This window comes from Heterodontus francisci, unplaced genomic scaffold (assembly GCF_036365525.1).
Source record: "Heterodontus francisci isolate sHetFra1 unplaced genomic scaffold, sHetFra1.hap1 HAP1_SCAFFOLD_43, whole genome shotgun sequence".
Lineage (NCBI taxonomy): Eukaryota > Metazoa > Chordata > Chondrichthyes > Heterodontiformes > Heterodontidae > Heterodontus > Heterodontus francisci.
This window is the reverse complement of record NW_027141852.1, coordinates 15,272,546-15,286,571: the sequence shown is the minus strand read 5'-3', so window position 1 is coordinate 15,286,571 and position 14,026 is coordinate 15,272,546. Positions and strand designations below refer to the sequence as shown.

The 14,026-nt window shown below is 48.1% G+C and overlaps 1 protein-coding gene and 2 non-coding genes across 3 annotated transcripts in view; all 3 read left to right on the top strand.

Annotated features, from left to right (window-relative positions):
• The window catches only part of LOC137364982 (oocyte zinc finger protein XlCOF7.1-like), a gene marked incomplete at its 5' end in the record, with an annotated part of 660,565 nt that overhangs the window by 288,572 nt on the left and 357,967 nt on the right, over window positions 1–14,026 (top strand). The gene's annotated exons all lie outside the window — the stretch shown is intronic.
• trnal-uaa (transfer RNA leucine (anticodon UAA)) lies at window positions 1,651–1,733 on the top strand. Its single transcript has one exon. It is a non-coding gene; the product is annotated as a tRNA-Leu (tRNA).
• trnal-caa (transfer RNA leucine (anticodon CAA)) lies at window positions 5,464–5,546 on the top strand. The gene has a single exon. It is a non-coding gene; the product is annotated as a tRNA-Leu (tRNA).

Below are 14,026 nucleotides of genomic sequence, written 5' to 3'. Positions count from 1 at the left end.
AACAGCGTCGAGTTTCTAGAGTATTGTTGGTGCTGCACTCATCCTGGTTTGTGCCTTGTAGATGGTTGACAAGTTTTGGAGAGTCAAAAATCACAAAATTATTGCAGTGCAGAAGGAGGCCATTCGGCCCATTGTGTCTGCATAGAATCATAGAACATAGAAAGTTTACAGCACAGGCAGGCCAAAAAACGAGCCACCCAGCTGAATCCCATTGTCCAGCATTTGGACCGTAGCCCTGCAGGTTCAGGTACTTGAGGTGCACATCCAGACTCCTTTTAAATGAGTTGAGGGTTTCTGCCTCAGCTACCCTTACAGGCAGTGAGTTCCAGACTCCCACAGCCCTCTGGGTGAAAAAACCTTTCCTCATCTCCTCTCTAATTGTTCAACACATCACTTTAAATCTATGCCCCCTAGTCACTGACCTCCCTACTAAGGTAAATAGACCCTTCCCATCCATTCTATCCAGACCCCTCACAATTTTGTACATTTCAATCAAATCTCCCCTCAGCCTCTTCTATTCCAAGGAGAACAACCCCAGTCTATCCAATCTTTCCTCATAGCTGCATTTTTCCAGTCCTGGCAACATCCTCGTAAATCTCCTCTGTAACCTCTCTAGTGCAATTACATCCTTTCTGGAATGAGGTGACCAGAACTGCGCACAGAACGCAAGTTGTGGCCTAACTAATGATTGATACAGTTCCAGCATAACCTCCCTGCTCTTATATTCTATACATCGGCTAATAAAGGAAAGGATTCCATAAGCCTTCTCAACCAACTTATCAACCTGTCCTGCTACTTTCAGGGATTTGTGGACATTCACTTCAAGGTCCCTCACTTCCTCTACACCTCTCAGCATTCACCCATTAATTGTGTATTCCTTTGCTGTGTTTGACCTCACCAAAGGCATCACCTCACACTTCTCCAAGTTGAGTTCCATTTGCCACTTTTCTGCCCACCTGACCAGTCCATTTCTCCAGCTCTCCTAATGAGCATTTCACCACGTGCCTTGAGCTGAGTTACTCATCACAGAATTCCCACTATCTGATTTACTCTTGTAGCCAGAGTATGTATATGAATGGTCCAGTTAAGCTTTTGTCAATGGTAACCCCCAGGATGTTGATGGTGGGGGGATTCAGCGATGGTAATGCTGTTGATCGTCAAAGGGAGATGGTTACATTCTCTCTTGTTGGAGATGGTCATTGCCTGGTACTTATGTGGTGTGAATGTTACTTGCCACTTAGCAGCCCAAGTCTGAATGTTGTCCAGGTCTTGCTGCTTCTGGACACGGACTCCTTCAGTATCTGAGATGTCCCGAATTTGTCCTTTTATGAAACCTTGGTCAGGACTCACTTGGAATATTGTATCCAGTCTTGGTCTCCTCACATGATGGGTGATATTGAGGCTTTGGAAAGGGTACAGAGGAGAGACATTCGACGAATTCCCAGTATAAGACATCTTGGTTATCAAGTTAGACTAAAAGAGTTGGGACCCTACACCTTAGAGAAACCTTGACTGAGGGGTGATCCGATTGAGGTTCATAAATAATGAAGGGTCCAATTTAGCATGGGAGAGGAGTCATAACTTTGTATTGTAAAAGGCCAGATGGCACCCGGATCACATTAAATTTCATTTTCAGTGTTTGGTTAATGTACGAGGATGGCCGAGTGGTTAAGGCGTTGGACTTAAGATCCAATGGACATGTGTCTGCGTGGGTTCAAACCCCACTCCTGGTATCTGTGCTTACAAAATGTTACTTATTCTTTCCCTGACTTTTGCCTTGCACCATCATCTCTTCTGTCATTTAATCACTCTTGCCTTCCAACTGATCACAGCTTCCTATTATTTGATCTGCCCCAGCACCGTTCCTTGGCTCTGCGCTTGATTATAAACTGGTAAATCTTTAACTTAATCTCCTCTGTACCCTGACAATGACCTTCTCATCCTTCCTGGATTGTGGTTCCTCACAGGATCCGCTGCCTCTCCGACTCCCCTCCAGGTAACTGAAGGCCCTGAGCCTTGGTCTCGCTTTATACGCTAGCTGGTAGTTGATTCCTTGCAGGTCTGCCACCGGTCAGGAGAAGCTCAAGACCCAGATCAAGCAAAGTATCAAGAGGAATGTGAACAAAGGCTCCCTGGCGCAGAGCAAGGGACAGGGCGCCTCCGGCTCCTTCAAACTCAGCAAGAAGGAAAACCCAGGGAAAGGTGGGAAAGAAGGTGAAGAAACCAGCAGCCAAGAAATCTTTAGTGAAGAAACCAGCAGACAAGAAATCTTCAGTGAAGAAACCAGCAGACAAGAAATCTTTAGTGAAGAAACCAGCAGACAAGAAAGTGACAACAAAGAAAGTAACAGCAAGGCGGCGGCAACGCCAAATAAGGCGGTGAAGAAAGCAGTGCTTCAGAAAAAGTCTCCTGCGAAGAAGGTCAAAAAAGGCAAGAGTGCGGCGGGCGGAAAGGCGCTGAAGAAAGTGCAGACATGGAAGAGCAAGGTCAAGCCGAAAGCAGCGAAGTCTCAGAAAGCAGGGTCTGGAAAGAAGTGAAAGCACGGGAAACTTGTAAACATCTGAACACAAAGGCTCTTCTCAGAGCCACCCACATCTCTCAGGAAAGAGCTGATCCCCTGATCAAATGATCCCTGTCCCGGCCCCGCCTGCAGATTCCACATGGAAATGATTTGGAGTAAATCCAGGATCCCTGGTGACTCCCCTCCACACAGCCCTTTCCCCTCTCTCTGTAATAAAACAGAGGGATATCCGGCCCTCACTCTAACTGGGGATGTATTAGGTGCAGTCTCAGTTCACAAATTCAGGGGGAGAGTCTGTAAGACAGTAACACTGGCGGAGAAACCCCACCTCACAACTCAAACCCCAACACATGAGTTTCTCCAATTCAGCTGGAGTCGGGTGACAACAGGAGCTGGGATAGGCTGTGATCGGGAATGTGAAGAATGGATTTGTTCAGGGAGGAATGTACCTGGAATCTCCGAATATAATAGTTCCTTATTTCCCCAGATGACACATTCTGCAGTGAGAGTGAAAAGTCTCTTCACTGCTTCACATTTACTAATTGTTTGGTTCTAGATGAATAATGAGTCAGAGAGTAATGACAGGATCTGAAGCTTCTCTCACACCAGCCCTTGAATGACTCAGTGTGAAGTGTCCAATGTGTGAAGCTACTGCCAGGGTTTGTCAATCTGAACAGTTTCAGCTCAGTTACTGGGGGCCTGGAATCCCCACAGTTTGACTCTGTCTCTGATTGGTCATCCTCTTCTCAATCCAATTCTTAACCAATAGGAGAATCACATATAAGTAAATAGAAGTTCTCATTGGCTTAGATTTTCCAATTGGAAAAAGCCCGGCAATTCCAGAGCAGGAAGGAATTGAAGTGATGGAAAATTTCAATTTTCAGGCAACAATTTTAAAACCTCTCATTTTATGTTCTGTTTTACAGTATTTACCGTCACAAAATCCTGACGCGATTTTAGGAATCGTTTTCATTTGTCAATCTGTTAACTGTAAGCGGAGGGAGGAAGGTCCAGTTCAGCAATTTAAAACGGGACAAATATCAGCTTCTTCTCTGTAAAAGGAACAAATTAGCGACTAACCGCTTCTCACAGGCTTCTCGGGGACTGACAGAAACGAGCGGTGTCTGATCTTTTCTCCTGAAAGAGGCGGATAATGCTGCAGGGAGCAATGAACTGCCCTTCACTTTCTGGCTGCTAATACACCCCTGACTTTAAACAGTTCAAACAGCGACTGATGCTTGTGCCGGAAAATAAGCAGATTCACCAGAATGATCCCGGTCCATCATGGCCAAAGACATCCAGCTGGCCCGCCGCATCCGCGGGGAACGCACCTAAAACCCAGTTTCAGTAACAAGTGTAACAAGGGCTCTTTTCAGAGCCACCAAATCAGCAAAGGAAAGAGCTGCCATCTCTGTTCATCATCAAACCCATTAGATTGGAGGGGCGGCCACATGGTTTCTGTTTTGTCACATCACTTTCCCGAAAGGCCTGTCGGACTGACAGCTGATCTGGAATTTAGAAAGCAGCATTACCGGAGACTCATTGCTGCTCAGCACAATCTCAACCCCGCTCCTGGGATCCGTTAGCTGGCATTTGGGGAAAAGAAATGGATCCCAGTTTTATTTGGAAGGCATTAATGGAGCCGGGTCCGTTCACATGAGGGTTATTTACAAACATTACCCAATGAGTTCACTAATATTTGAATCCATTGGAGATTAGTACACAGGATATGTAAGGCAGCTCGGTCACTCTGACTGAAACCGCCAGTTCCCCGGGGTTGCAGACCCTGACACTGCGGGGAGAGAATCCCCGACTCTATCCCGCCGCCGGGGGAAACAGACAGCTCTGTGTCCGGAGAATAGGGAGGGCTGGGGAGAAGGCACATATTAAAGCGCTGCAATGGACTCAGCTCCTGTGTGTGCACAACTCTCACTGATTCCGTCCTCTGGGAACAGTGCGGTCGAAACAGATCAGGTTAGGAGAGAAACACACAGCCCGAGAATGGTCTCTTCCTTCCTGCATTTACTCTGTTCTGGGAGCAGATTCTCATTGAGAAGCGGCGCTCAGATCACCAGAGAGAAAAAAAACACACAATTCAAACTGTCCAAATAAAAAACAGAGAATTAACCCGGACACTTCCATTATTAAATTAATTCATCAGCTCCGAACCAGTTCCCGTTAATGTACCGGGATAATCTCGGGATTTATCAAATCGAAGGCAGCAGGATTTATTAAATTGTTGATTCTGACACCCTGTAGTTCAGTTCTTCACTTAACTAGAGGGGGAGATGTGTGAGCAGATAAACAGAGCGAAATCCACAGAGGGAACTGAAAACACACCTGGACAGATGTGAAACAGGTCAATCCACTGTCACAATAACTCCATCTCTGACTCCCTCCTGACAGTAACCAGTCCTTTCACAGAGACTGTGGGTGGCTCTGAAAAGAGCCTTTGGTTTATTAGATGACATTTTGGCCGCTTTACTTTTTCTGGGAGCTCTTGAGTGCTGGTTTTCTTGGGCAGCAGTGCGGCCTGTATATTAGGCAGCACCCCGCCCTGAGCGATAATCACCCCTCCCAGCAGCTTGTTGAGCTCCTCGTCGTTGCGGACGGCCAGCTGCAGGGGTCTGGGAATGATGCGGGTCTTCTTGTTGTCCCGGGCCGCGTTACCGGCCAGCTCGAGGATTTCAGTGGTCAGATACTCGAGCACAGCAGCCAGATAGACCGGGGCTCCGGCACCCACACGCTCAGCATAGTTACCCTTTCTCAGGAGCCTGTGAACACGGCCCACCGGGAACTGCAGTCCAGCCCGGGAGGAGTGAGACGTGGCCTTGGCCCGAGCTTTCCCGCTGGCCTTTCCTCTTCCAGACATTTCCACAATCTCACAAATACTTTCACAAAGAATGAATAACTTCCTTAGCATTGATACTACATCGCAAGCAGTCAGGATGGCTGAGCGGTCTAAGTCGCTGTGTTCAAGTCGCAGTCTCCACTGGAGGCGTGGGTTCGAATCCCACTTCTGACAAGTTGTGTTTTGACTGAACTGGAGGCGTTTGGGAGCAGCGGTGAAGAGCAAATAGAAAACAGGAAAGAACATGGACAAACAAAATAACAATGGCCCCAAAGATGTTGCATCAAATCATTCGAGGAAGAGGCAACGAAGCAAACAGCAGGGCACAGAAAAGATCAAAAATGTAACCTTTGTATCGGGGTGGAAGATGTTGCCAATATCCTTAATGAATACTTTACTGTTTTCCCGAATGAGAGGGTGATGCAGATATTGTTATTAAGGAGGAGGAGAGTGAAGTATTGGACGTGATAACTTAAGGAGAGAGGAAGTCTTAATGGGATGAGCATCCTTGAATGTAGATAAATCACCAGGACCAGATGAAATGTACCCCAGGCTGTTGAAAGAAGCCAGGGAAGAAATAGTGGAACAAAAACAAGAAATGCCGGATTCACTCAGCAGGTCTGGCAGCATCTGTGGAAAGAGAAGCAGAGTTAACGTTTCGGGTCAGTGACCCTTCCTCGGAACTCCGAAGTTCCGAAGAAGGGTCACTGACCCGAAACGTTAACTCTGCTTCTCTTTCCACAGATGCTGCCAGACCTGCTGAGTGAATCCGGCATTTCTTGTTTTTGTTTCAGATTTCCAGCATCCGCAGTATTTTGCTTTTAAGAAATAGTGGAAGGTCTGACCATCATTTTCCAATCCCTCACTGGATACAGGTGTGGTGCCAGAGGATTGGAGGTCTTGTAACGTTGCAATAAAAGCAAAATACGAGGCAGATCAAGCATGGCTGATCCTTTCGAGTAGAGAAACAGGGCTGAATTCCCTGAACCAGTGCTACAGCTTTCAAAATAGAAGGAGCCTATACACACCTGATGGGTTCCACTTAAACAAAAGAGCTGGAGGTGTTGACGGTCAGAACACATAAAATGTGGAGGAGTGTTTGAAGCAGATTCTGTGTGGTTACTGTAGTTGTACTATGGAGTTATTTCAAGGAGGTGATTCTGAATGTAATGGATCAACGTGGACCCGTCCAAGGCAAAGGTTCTAAACTTCCCTGTGGTCCAGCCTGGTTGAATGGAACTGAAGCAAACAAATCATCCAGAAGAAGAAAAGATATGTAAGGCCATGAAAGCACAGAATTTAGATGGATGCAATACCAGATGGTATGGCAAGAGTGTAAAACAGCAACAGACTGGTGAATAACACTTTCCCATTGAATGAGACAAGATAAAAGAAGGGTAATAATAGTGTCAGGTGAGTTGTGACACTATTCACATTCCACCTTGATCTGAATAGGACTGTTGAAGGGAGTGATTGAGAAGAATAGAGGAGAAATGAAAAGAAAGGAGAAATAAACAAAAGGTCTTTTGATTTTAGAATGCTTGTTTTTGGAAATGACAGACTGTAAAGTGTGTTTGTCAGAAGATATAGAGCGAAGTTGGGTATGACAAGATCACAGGAAAGTTGTGCCCTGAGACAAGGTGTGTGTTGACAGGAAAGCTGCTTTCTTTTGCACAATATGTATTTTATTCGTATAATTTGTGCAATTACATTGCAAAGCAGTTCAAATTTAATATTACATAAGGTACAATACAGATCAGTTTCCTTCAATAATGTACATGATGTATCTCACTATCCCTGCCTGCACAGGTTATATTTACAGTATTTACATTACACATCAAACATTCTCTGGTGCAAACAGCCCGAGGGGTTTTACACGGGTTCCAGCCCCTCACTGTACTATGGCCTACTAGGGCCTTAGACTGCAGCCTTTCCCCATTGAGTCTCCATGGTGGCTTCCCCAAGCTTTAATGCCGTCCCACAGCACATAGTCTTGGACGTTGCAATGTGCCAGTCTGCAACACTCGGTCATGGACAGCTCTTTGCACTGGAATACCTATCCCACGGCCGGGCTCGTTCTCAATAGAGATCATTTCAAATGAACATTTCCTAAATCCGTGCTTTCTCTCTCACAATAAAGAGAACAGGATGTCTAGCAGATTCAGTGTGAGACAATAACACTGCCGGGTAAAGGCCGCTTTCCAACTCCAATCTTAACACAGGAGATTCCCCAAGCAGCTGCAGGAAGGTGCTGTAAACTGCTGGAAGCGGATGTGTGTGGAAATGGTGATGTGACTGAGGAGGTTTCTTGTTATGGAATGGACTGTGTTTAGGTGGGAATATTACTGAGTGTTAATTGCCTCGGGACCATATTTAAAAGCTCCGGCTTTCTGGAAAGCCTTGACTATGAAGACCGAGTCTGGAAGGGTTTGTGTGGAGAGCTGGGTTTCGGTTCTACTGTTAATAAAGGGTTTGAAATTGGCAGCCCGGAGGAAACTGGAGGTGGAGCTGAAAGATGAGGGGCCATTCTCTCTCTGTCTGTCACTCTGGGTGTCTCCACCATCTAGCTCTCTGTTTAATCTTCACTCTTGTCTCTTCCCCTCCCTGCTTTCACTCTGCCTTTCTCAGCCAGGTCCGGGTGGCCTGTATAAAAAGGAGCCTGACGGAATCAGTCTCTTTTATTGTGCACTGATTTGAGGCAAGAATCAACATGTCTGGCAGTAAACAAGAGTATGCTCCAGGCTGGCAGTATGTTAGAATCTATGAGGGAAGGCATCATCAGCCTCATCGACAAGCGGAAGGGGGAGAGGACAGAAATAAGAAATTGGTTGCCCATTTCACTGCTTAATGCTGACTACAAGATTCTGTCAAAAGTCATAGCCAGTCGATTCAAGTCTGCTCTGGAGTTGGTGATTCACCCTGATCAGACCTATACTATACCAGGCAGGACAATCTCTGATAGCATTGTGCTACTCAGGGATATGATCACCTATGTACGGGACAGGAGGGTGGACACCTGCCTCATCAGCCTGGACCAGGAGAAGGCTTTTGACAGGATATCGCACACTTACATGATGGATGTGCATTCCAAAATGGGGTTTGGGGAGGGAATCTGCAATTGGGTCAAACTACTCTACACAAACATCAGTACTGCAGTCTCAATCAGTGGGTGGGAATCAGAAAGTTTCCCGATCCAATCTGGAGTCAGACAGGGCTGTCCTCTCTCCCCTGTCTTGTTTGTTTGCAGTATTGAACCCTTTGCTGAGTCTATTAGGAAGAATGCGAGCATCAGAGGGGTGACAATCCCAGGCAGCGGAGGCACTCAGGTGAAAACCTCCCTGCACATGGATGACATCGCCATTTTATGCTCGGATCCACTGTCTGTGCGCAGACTGATGAGCATCTGCGACCAGCTCGAACTGGCCTTGGGAGCCAATGTTAAACACGGCAAGAGCGAGGCCATGTTCTTTGGGAACTGGGCTGACCGATCCTTTGTCCCCTTCACCGTTAGGTCAGACTACCTGAAGGTGCTGGGGATATGGTTTGGAAGGGCTGGGATGTGCACCAAAACCTGGAAGGAGCGAGTAGCCAGGGTACAACATAAGCTGAGCATGTGGGAGCAGCGATCTCTCTCCATTATGGGTAAGAAACTGGTCATCAAGGGCGAGGTGCTCACATTGCTGTACGTGGTGCAGGTCTGGCCCATACCGCATTCCTGCGCTGTGGCGATCACCTGAGCCATTTTCCGCTTCATCTGGGGATCCAAAATGGTCCGAGTCCGGAGGGACACGTTGTTCAAACCTCTGGATAAGGGCGGGAAAAATGTACCCAACGTCGCCCTCATCCTTATGGCTACCTTTGTGTGCGGCTGCATCAAGCTGTGTGTAGATCCCCAGTTTGCAAACTTCAAGTGTCACTACGTGCTGAGGTTCTATCTGTCCCCGGTGTTGCAAAGGATGGGCCTGGTCATATTGCCGTGGAATGCTCCATCCAGTTGGACTGTGCCGTACTGCCTATCCTTCATGGAAAAGTTTCTGTGGAAAAACAACTTTGACCACCAATCCATCAGGCAGTGGTCTGCACGGAATATCCTCAAGGCCCTACGGGAAAAGGAGATGGTGGATCCTGTCGGATGGTCCCCTGAGCAGAAGTCCAAAGTCATTTGGCAGAATGCCGCATCACCAGAACTTTCAAACAAGCACCAAAATGTAGCCTGGCTGATGATGAGAAGAGCCCTCCCTGTCAGATCCTTCCTGCACACCCGAAGTCTCACCCCATCCACACGCGGCCCTCGAGGTGGCTGTGGTGGGAAAGAGACGATGCCCACCTCTTTCTGGAATATGTCTTTGCAAAGCAGGTGTGGAAGAGATGCAGTGTTTTTTGTCGAGGTTCATCCCAAGCAGCTCTGTAGCACAGGAGTCTGTGCTCTGTGGGCTGTTCCCAGGGACGCACACCAAGATAAACATCAACTGTTGCTGGAAGACTATCAATTCGGTGAAAGACGCCCTTTGGTCTGCCCGAAACCTGCTGGTCTTCCAGTGCAAAGAGTTGTCCACGACCGAATGTTGCAGACTGACACATTCCAAGGGCCAGGACTACGTGCTGAGGGACGCACTAAAACTTGGGGCAGCCGCAGCAAAGGCTCAATGTGGAAAGACCACTGTGTAAGGTCCCCTCACCAAGCTGAACTGAGGGGCCGGATCCATGGGAAACCACTCGAACTGTTGCCAGAAAATATTTATTTGCTGTAAAATCTACATGGCATGACAATGAAATGGAAGGGTTGTGAGGCAACTCACTCCTGTATTGAAGGAAACTGATCTCCTTTGCATTCTTTGTATTGTTTGACTTGGTGCTTTTGGGAACTGTTTTGTAATGTATTTTTTTTTACAGATTTTAATGAATAAAGTATATTTTGGAAATTAATATAAGAAAGTCTGGCAGAGGTAAAGGAGGGAAAGGACTGGGCAAAGGCGGAGCAAAGCGGCACCGCAAAGTGCTTCGTGATAATATCCAGGGCATCACCAAACCAGCAATCCGCCGCCTGGCTCGCCGTGGTGGGGTCAAGCGGATCTCGGGTTTGATCTATGAGGAGACTCGCGGGGTGTTGAAGGTTTTCCTGGAGAATGTGATCAGGGATGCGGTCACCTACACTGAACACGCCAAGCGCAAGACGGTCACTGCCATGGATGTGGTGTGCGCTCTGAAACGGCAGGGCCGCACTCTCTACGAATTCAGCGGCTGAACAACTCGACCCTTTCCAGCAAACACAACAAAGGCTCTTCTAAGAGCCACCCACCGCCTCACAGAGAGAGCAGTGACCTAGAAACGGGAGCTGGGATAGGCTGTTTAGAACTGTCTGGAATAAATCTGTGCTCTGTTCGAGATACAAAACTAGAATCCCCAAATTTGACATTTCATTTGCAGCAAGGATATGCAGTGGATTTGATTTTCTGAACGGGCTGTGTAAACAGTGCCTGAGGCTCTACAGTTAGTTATTTCCCCAGTCGAAACATGCCCTCAGTGAAAAGCCACATCACTCCTCCAGAATCACTCATTGTTTTCAAAGAATTTCAAAATGATTTCGCTGCAATGAGGGAATCCGGGAGTTTTGCAGCAGCCGTTGAATCGGTCACTGGAACCAGACCCACTTGTGATGTTATTTCCCCCGAGACGGTGTTTCCTGCACTGAAACTGACAGGGTTTGTGAAACTGATCAGTTTCAGCTCAGTCATTCAGGGACCTGGAATTCCCGCAGTTTGAGCCCACGCTATCCAGAGCCCACTTCTGATTGGTCACCCTCTTCCCATTCGCATGTTTTAACAAATTGCCGAGCCTCGAATTAGAAAATACAGCTAATCATTGGCTTAAATTGTCGTCCTGGCAGAAAGGTTGAATTCAAAAAAGCCGCCAATTTCAGTGTTGGGCAGAATCGAATTACTCAACGAATCTCAATAACGAAATTGGCGGCACATTTTATACTTTCCCCGATTTTCCTTTCCATCGATTGGGGTGCTAATTCACTCGGGTGCGTTTGCTAATACTAACTGTAATCCTCAGATCCATTTAACATTTCAGTAATCCTATTAAATACAAAAGGAATTTTATGATTGAATTTCCATTGGAAGATAGTGAATTAGCACCCCGATCGATGGAAAGGAAAATCGGGCAGAGGATAAAATGTGCTGCCAATTCGTTATTGTGATTTGTTTATGTAACTGACCAGGACTGACTTCACCCGAACTCAGCTACTAGCTCCCACCTCACTGACCGCTCTCCCCCCTCTGCAACTCGCTTTCTCCCCCTCCTCCCTACTGGCGAAATTCCGCACTCTGGCTGTTCGCTCTCCGCACCCCCACCCCCCACCCTGTCCCAGCCCAGCCCACAGCTGCTAGCTCTGGCCGTGACACTCGCTCCCACATTTCTTCACCAGGCGCCACCTGTAGAAGCAGGAGGGCCGCAAGGGGTGACAGGGCGACGGAGGAGTGAGTGGCTGAGAGGAGGGAAGCGGCGCGGCCTGGAGTGAGTGGCCAGAGAGTGGGGTAGTGCGAAGCGAGGAACAACTGGCCAGGGGAGTGGGGAGGTGGGGGAACAGCGAGGTCTGGAGCGAGCGGCTGAGGGGGGGGAATCGTCGAGGCCTGGAGTGAGTTGCCGAGGGGGGAGAGCTACAGCTTCAAAATCTCCCATTCAGCCACTTCCTCCAGCCAAGTGGTGGGGGGATGGGGTGGCGAGACACCCAATGACGCATTTCACGCATGCACGAAGATGGATTTGTTGCGGAAATGTGATGATGTTGGCGCTGCAAAATGACATCATCCCGTGCACGCGCCAGTCAATCCTGGCAAGATGTCAAAAATCACTGTGATTCTTTGGTCTTTTCAGTGCACTCCTCTTTCTTTAGTTGCCTCTTAGCTTAATGTATTGAAGAAACATCTTTGGGTCCATTTTCATTTTCCTTGTCAATATTCTTCCATGCTTTCCCTTCACCGCTGCTCCCAAATCCCTCAAGTTCAGTCAAAACACAACTTGGTGGATTTGGGATTTGAACACACGCTTCCAGAAAACACTACGACTTGAACACAGCCCCTTAGACCACTCGGCCATCCTGACTGTTTCAAGCTTATGACAAAAGCTGAGAAATTATCCATTCTTTGTGAAAGTATTTGTGAGATTGTGGAAATGTCTGGAAGAGGAAAGACCGGCAGGAAAGCTCGGTCCAAGGCCAAGTCTCGCTCCTCCCGGGCTGGACTGCAGTTCCCGGTGGGCCGTGTTCACAGGCTCCTGAGAAAGGGCAACTATGCTGAGCGTGTGGGTGCTGGAGCCCCGGTCTATCTTGCTGCTGTGCTCGAGTACCTGACCGCTGAAATCCTCGAGCTGGCCGGTAACGCGGCCCGGGACAACAAGAAGACCCGCATCATCCCCAGACACCTGCAGCTGGCCGTCCGCAACAACGAGGAGCTCATCAAGCTGCTGGGAGGGGTGACCATCGCTCAGGCGGGGTGCTGCCTAATATCCAGGCCGTGCTGCTGCGCAAGAAAACCAGCGCTCAGAGCTCCCAGAAAAAGTAAAGCGGCCAAAATGACATCTAATAAACCAAAGGCTCTTTTCAGAGCCACCCACAGTCTCTGTGAAAGGGTTGGTTACTGTCAGGAGGGAATCAGTGATGGAGTTATTGTAACAGTGGATTGACCTGTTGCACATCTGTCCAGCTGTGTTTTTTAATTTGCTCTGTTTTTCTGCTCACACATCTCCCCCTCGAGTTCATTGCAGAACTGAACTGCAGGGTGCAGAATCAACAATTCCCAGGATCGGGGGTGAGATTGTGCTGAGCAGCAATGAGCCTCCAGTAATGCTGCTTTCTAAATTCCAGATCAGCTCTCAGTCCAACAGGCCTTTCATATTTTAAATATCACAACAGAGCTGAGCGTGGGTGAGCGCAGCCTCAGCTGCCCCGAGTCTCAGGGGCTCTCAGGACCCCAATCAGAGCCACCGGGCCTGGCGGACGTGCAGCGAGGACCCCGGGGGAGGGAGGGTGCACTATTAAAGTGATGGTGCAGCACCTCCCCCATCCTCGCCGCCACTTCCCGGTTTCTTCTCCCGTTTATCTCAACATTAAGAAGACGCTTTTGCTCTGGACTGCACTGGTTATAAAGTAAGACCCAACTTTGTCTCTGAAAGTGATGAATAGCAGCAACAACAGCAGAATCCAACCCCTGTAGTTACATGTGAACTTGCTGATGTTGCTGCAGATTGAATGACTGAGTGAATCCCTTCCCACACACATGGCAGGGGAACGGCCTCTCCCCAGAGTGAATGTGTTGGTGTTTCAGCAGATCTTTACTGCTTTTCAAGCTCTTCTCACAGTCAGGACATTGAAAAGGTCTCTGATCAGTGTGAACAAGTTGATGTTCAGTGAGGTTGGATGACTGAGTGAACCCCTTCCCACACACGGAGCAGGTGAATGATCTCTCCCCAGTGTGAACTCACTGGTGTTTCAGCAGGTTGACTCTGGCTGGGTTCAGTTCTACACTCACTGGTTCCTCTCCCTCCCCTCCCCTGAATGTGCTGATTCTGACTGTATGTACATGCTCTCTCCCCCTCTGACCCTCCCTGTCCAATGTAGTATCTCCAGCTTTGGTGATGTGCTCTCCCTG